This window comes from Malurus melanocephalus, unplaced genomic scaffold (genome assembly GCF_030028575.1).
Source record: "Malurus melanocephalus ecotype Western Australia unplaced genomic scaffold, MMel_1.1 scaffold_159, whole genome shotgun sequence".
NCBI lineage: Eukaryota > Metazoa > Chordata > Aves > Passeriformes > Maluridae > Malurus > Malurus melanocephalus.
In genome coordinates, this window is record NW_026623391.1 from 709,377 (window position 1) to 716,159 (window position 6,783).

The following is a 6,783-nucleotide window of genomic DNA, read 5'->3' on the forward strand; positions in this document are numbered from 1 at the left end:
GGTACAGGGTGTGACTCYTGGGGATGGTGCTGTGCAAGGCCAGGAGCTGGACTTTGATTATATTGGTGGGTCCCTTCCAACTGAGGATAAGCCATAGTTCTATATATTTTCTAAGTTGATGTAATTTTTCATCACAGTGTTTATTCTCAGTAACAATATGGAGGGATGTTAGAGTAGCTACTATCCAATTTAGACAGATACTCTAAGAAGCTGGGAAAGAATTCTTTAAAAAAGTGTGCTTTTAGCATATTTTCTAAAGATTTCCATGAGCTGGAGAAAACAGTTTCATTTTGTTACTTAGAGCATTAGRAAGGTGCTGGATAGGAAGTGATACAGGAAAAATCTGTAAATAACTTTCTCAAGAGCAGTAATGATTGTAGGCAATATGGAAAGTGAAYCTAATCAAGCACATTATTGTTACACAATTGTAAGTGCTCRTAAGACAAGGCTTAGCTYATCTSACTTTTCAATGWAASGCAGATGAGGGTATTGAYACAATSCAARTTTAAAAAATAAAAATGTTTGCTCRATAATATTCATATATTGTTTTAAGGATGGACTCATCCAAGTTTTATAGTAAATCCTGCAGTTGAGAGCTCTCAAATGCTTCTGATCATCTTTTGGTCTTGGATTGTCAATGTTAGAAAAACTTGCAAACACTGGACAGACCTGGGGGATCAACAAGTGAGTAAAATAAAACCGGGGTGGGACCCACCTGTGCTGTGGGACATCACTCTGAATGGGGCTTTGGTTTTTCAGACAGCAATGAGAAGTGGCACCACCCAATCCTCCAACAGCTCTCACAGGCTTCTGAGAGGATTAGCTCCCTGTTTTGTGCCACTGCAGAAAGCAAAGGGCAGCTCTGTTTTTTGTAACCTTGTGAATATCTAGCAGTCTGTTGTGTTAGCTGTACAGGTAAAAACATCAGGAGCCTGGGGGAAAAAACACCCAAAACACAACTAAACCTGCAATGCATTCTGAAAAGTATAAAAGAATGGTGTGCCTTCCAATGAGGCTAAGATGTATTATTTGAAAGGCTGGAAAGATGAACCTGTTTTAATCTAAGTATTTTTGAGGGAATGAGTCCTTCAACTGAAGAATGCTTTTTAATACAGCAGTAAGTGATGAATTCTGTCATTGAAAGGTGAACACAGACAAATTGAGTSTAGAAATGAGGAATGTATTTAACAGTGTGAGCAGCAAACCATTGAAATGTCTTAGCCATGGATATGCTCACTTTAACCTCATTCGACCTTTGAAAAATTGTTTATCTCAAACATTTCTTTGAGCTGCAGGTTTGACTTACAGACTTCAGGCAGAAATATTCAAGTCACTTGGCTTGTACCAAAAAGGTCAGGCTCAGGGTTTTGCAATGTTATAGCTTTTAGAATATAGGAATCTGTGTTACAATATATAGTTAGATTGCTTGACCCAGATCACAGCCTGTATGCATCCCAATTATTCTTCTGTACTCGTCATTCAGGAAAGAAAAATTGACTTTGGCTGTTTCTCACCTGTGCAAGTGTTAAGCTTTTTTCCAGTCAAGTGTTCAAGGCTTTTGAGATTTTTATGGTTCATAGGATTGCAAAGAATGTCAAGTTATTCAAATGCAACTGCTGAAAGAAGTCTGGCAATTAGTGTCATTATGCAATAAAATATGGAATATTAAATGAGTCTGTTAAATGTTTGTTTAAAGATGTTTATGTAAAGCAAAATTCTATCATGACTAAAGATACTTCGTGTCACTGTCTTTAAATATCTTTACAGAGCAAGCMGTGCAGGAAACTAGCATGTTGATCACAGAAATTCATATTGTCATGCTTCTTTGATGTATTGCATGAATAAATATAGTAGCTTGAGGAATGCACGTAAAAAAATATTACTGATACAAGGTAAAACCAGAGTTAAACCCACTGATGTCTGCTTATGGCTTCTCATACAGAACTTTGCAACATTGTCAACTCTTGGCAATCTGTTCTGTCCATGCATCTCCCAAGGCTTTTACACCCACTGGCTTGTATTTTCCATTAAAATCCACATGGAAATTTGAATATTCAAGTTGAATCCAGTTTAATTTTTCCTCTGTAGTTAAGACTAAAAGTGATACAAAGGATTGATTCTTACTCTGCATCTTGGAACTAACCATTAAAATTACATGGAGTAAGTGATACAAACCTATAAAAACTGGATATGCAGGCAATTTAAATAATCAGGTTTTTTCCTTCTCTTGAGCATATTTTTTTAATCAGGCCAAGTTGCTGTTTCAGTGTGGAGAAAGTCGATAATAATAATAAAAATCTTCCATGTAGTGTCATTTCAGTTTTGATACTGACCTAACAATATGCATATTCATGAGTTTGACTTCAAAACTGTTTAATATTTTTCAACATAGTCAAGAAAGATTGCATGTCTTGTGGTGACTGAAGTACTGAATGGCCCTAAACCAAAAGATACATTGTGAAATAGTAAAAAATATTAGTGCTGGAAGAAATGGAATATTTGGTACAGACTAAATGTGTAATTTTTAACTCAGGTAGAATCTTGGCAGCTGTGTTTCTTAGAATACGTGAGATAGAGAAGTCCCCTGCTAGAATCTGTAACCGTAAAAATTAGAGTTGTGTCCCTCTTGCAGCCTTAAAAGCATCATAAGACAAAACACTGATCAYTACTGAACACTCCCTGCGAGATCTGGACAGAAGGAACTTGAAGAATAAATAAGAAAATATACCAAAACATCCCAAACCCATAAGTATATCAAGTCAGACTTAAAATGCCTATTCCTTTGATTTCTCAAATTTTGCTGTATTTCATTTAGTACAATATAATTTTAAAGCAGTGACGTGGTGAATCTTAATCTCATATCTCATATACTTAAATTCTTGACAAGTGTTTTCTGATGACAATATTTTTTTACAAAACTCAGTTTCATTTCTCACTGGAAACACTGAAACCGACTTCATCTGAACAACAAAAGCTGCTTGGTAAAGAAAAAAATTGAGCTTTATGAAGGGTGATTAATACCATTAACCCTGGTTCAGTAAAGATTTCTGATGAACAAGTTTAATTCTTTAGGTCAACTATTGTTTGATCTAAATTATGTGTATATTATGTAATTGTCATTATAAAATTGTTCTAAAGAAAGCCAAAGATTTTATTGGTAGGAATTTGAATCTTAATGGAAAGCTCTTGGGAAGTTGACATGTTTAATAAGAAGCTTAGAGAAGGGCTTTCTATCAGAAAGTACTTATTCAGAACTGAGTGTGCTCATTAGAATTTTTGCCTTCCACAACACATTACTGACAATTATTAATGAATAATGACAACACGTGAGTGAAAAAATGTAAATGGAATCCTATGGAGTTTTTTGTACCTAAAGTTGATTTACCCCCTTGCTATTGTAGGCTAAAGTAACACTCTGCACCCTCACCATTAAAGGGTGGGATTTTGGTGAGCTGGAAATGCAAGCTGCTGGAAGAGATTTGTCTGTCCTGTAAGACCATCACCCACTGGCTAAACCTGGGTTGTAGACAGCTAATGAAGATAAAGTGGRGTGAGCCCTGGGAGAGGCAGAAGAACAGAACAGAATTTTATGAGCATGTGCAGCTGAGGAAACTGGGCTTAAAAGCAAAAGCACAGATTTCAAATTCATTGAAAATTTCTTGAGAGCTGTCAAATTATTGTTGATGTATGTAGTAAATTACTGTGRAAATTAGCATGTTTCTTTGCTCTTCAGTCTAATTTTGGCCATTTCTTGTGTGAGTAGAAGAGCAAAGCTAAATCTTAATCTAAGAACATACTGCAAGTCAAAATAATTAAGCCAAATAACATGTTTYTAAAGCGACTACTACATATTCATAAGTGATAAAAGGAAACTTTTAAAAGTGATTTTTTTTACATGACAGTCTGACTTTTAAATGGCCTAAATAATCTTTTGTGCTATGATCGGAACACTTCAGAACATTTTCCTGTTTAGCTAGTAGTTACCTAAAGKCAGAAGCTATGAGCTGGTGCCAGTCTTAAAGAAAAAGATATTAACCAGCAAACAGACAATTAAATACTTGGTTAATGAATGCTATACTCACCAGGAATGCCAGTAGCAATGGTCTATTTTATACAAACTGGGAAAGATTAATGGTGTTGAAATTACATCACAATTTTTTTCCAAGTTTATAGGAATCTAGATTTTTCTGAGGAAGAAAGTCCTAGTAATGTCTTTTAAGGGATTATTATTTTGGGGGTGGAAAAAGTTATCTTTCTGTTCAAATATATTGTTAGCTCTTTCTTACACTATGAGCATGAATTTATTTTTGCTTTATTCAGAGAAGGTAATTGCTAGTACAGAACTCTGGATTTCAGCGCCTCTGTGCCTTTCTTCTGTGGCTTGTAAGATGTGCATCTTTTGTCTGTTCAATATTAGTTTATATAAAGCATCTTTAAGCTATCTGGAACACAGTTTTGGTATGATATTACCAAATATCATACCAGGATAGTAATTGTCCATCTGTAACAATTCTCATTAYACTTCCTCATGCTCAACCCTGGAAGAAATTGGCTAAGTTACTTATTTTTTTMTCAGATTACCTGAAAACCTTCAAAGTGCTAGAATGCCTCAAACTGCATATAAGTGTATGTTAGATTGCCAGAGTGGTAAGAGAAACTTGACCAGTAAAACCGAAGCTTTCTTAAGAAAAAAGTTTGTTTTGAAGATACTYAGCAAAATACTCAGACTTTTCAGACCATGAAGGATAACATAAAATACCGATAGCTGCACAGTGCAAATATGCAGTGCAAATGCTGCTGTTGTTTTACAGGAGCACTTTATATCAATGGCCAGCACATTTGGGAATAGGGAGTTATGAGATGGATGGATGGATGGATGAGATGGATCTGTTCTGCATTTTGAGGGTGAAGATGAACTCCAAGAAAACTCTGTAGGACATCACTGCAAGCAAAGGCCCTGTGGGCTGGGCTGGAGGGTGTGGTTGTGTGATTGCTGATGTAGGCAYTGCCATCCTGGTAGGGTGGCTGTCTCCCAAAGCTCTGCTCTCAGGCAGGATCCAAAATCCAGGACTGGTTCCATGTTCAAAATAAAACACYGTTCTTTGAAAACCCTTTCTGTAATGTAAAATGAAGCAATGCAGCTTTCATGTTTGAAAGACAGCAACTGGGGGTGAGCATAGAACTCTTACAGATTTTCTGTCCTGCTAACACACTCCAGGTGTTGGAGCAYTATGAAAAATATATATCTTGTCAAATTCTAGCTCCTTTTTCACCGCACAGTTTGTGAAATAAATGGCTTCCTGAATTCAATATGCTRTCAGACTTTTCTTCTCATGTACATTGATATTTTTTCCTAAATGCAGATTCCAGTGACTGGATGATACACGTGCTAACTATGACAATTGAAAGTTCTGGGTTGTGGGAGGAAAAAGAAGTGGTTTTCTGTTGGTAGGAAAATTGTTCTTGAACTTCTGATTAAAAGATAGTAAAGAGTTGTACAATTTTTATTTTTGTTTCTTTCTTGGTAGAAATAGAAAATCATGGAAGAGAGTAGTCTGAGGATCTAAATGGTAAATATTCTGGAATCCCAACAGGAAGCAAGTGACCACAACCTTAGCAGAGTAGTATGAGATGGAAGTCTGTTTTCTCCTTTCAGGCTGACAGTAATTTTTCCATTAAAACAAGAATTGTGTTGTAAAATCTTTTCAGACTCAGACCTACAAAATGCATTTCATATCTGATCTTAGTACTGTTTTCCCTTAAYTTCAGTGTGGACAGGGTTGAATCACTTCTGCTGGCAGACATGGCAATACCATAGGGCTTTAGACAGGGAATAAAGTAGTAAAAGGATCTCAGCTCGCTACCAGCTTTTATCAGCTGTGATACAGAACAAAATGTCATCGGTTTCAACTATGTTTGCACTCAGTCTGATATTGCTACCCACAAGGCATCTGCTGCAAGATTTAATTTTGTCACACTGGTAAATGTTCTTACCAGGGGAAATAGTTGAATGTGTGTAGTTAATGATAGGACACGTCTGCTGTTGTGCTGTCAAAAGCATCCATCTAGATGTAAATATTTTACATCAGCTTAAAAAGACAAAGATTAACTTGATTTCTGCTGTTTGYACACACATCAGTCTGCAAAGGGTAAAACATCAGTCACATTTCTCTAGAATTGGCTWGGGATATGAAAATCTCTAATAGCTTGCTACTCAGAGTGAAAGAACATTTCTACTGGCCTCTCCTAATAAGAAAGATGCAATCTCTGCAGGGGGAAAGAGATAAAAGGCCAGAGAGAGTAGAAGATAAGGTACTCACCTGTTGGAGATACAGAGCTGCTCTTCACTTTCCATTATGAGCTGTAATGGATCCTGTTCATCAGACTAAAAGTTGAATGGGTGTGTGAGAGATACAGGGAAATGGATACTTACTAAGTAAAAARGACTTTGGATTGAAGAATCATTCTAAAAAAGATAATCTGCTATTTGAATAAAGGAACAGCCACAATGTCCAGCAGAGAACAGCCCATGTTCCTGAGTGACCCTTCACTGTTTCAGATCAGAACACTCTGCACTGTGGTTTAACTGTGTATTGGCTTTGTCTTTGGGACTTGGATGTTTTGTACTTCAAAAGCTTCAAAATTGAAATGATGGAAATAACTGGAATTTGGGGCTTTTATTCTTAGCTTTTCTGTTTTCTTTCTGTTTATATGAAATGATATTTTTTCCCTTTGCCAGTTAATTTATATCTGAAAAAAATACAAAACTTTGGAAAAAAAAAA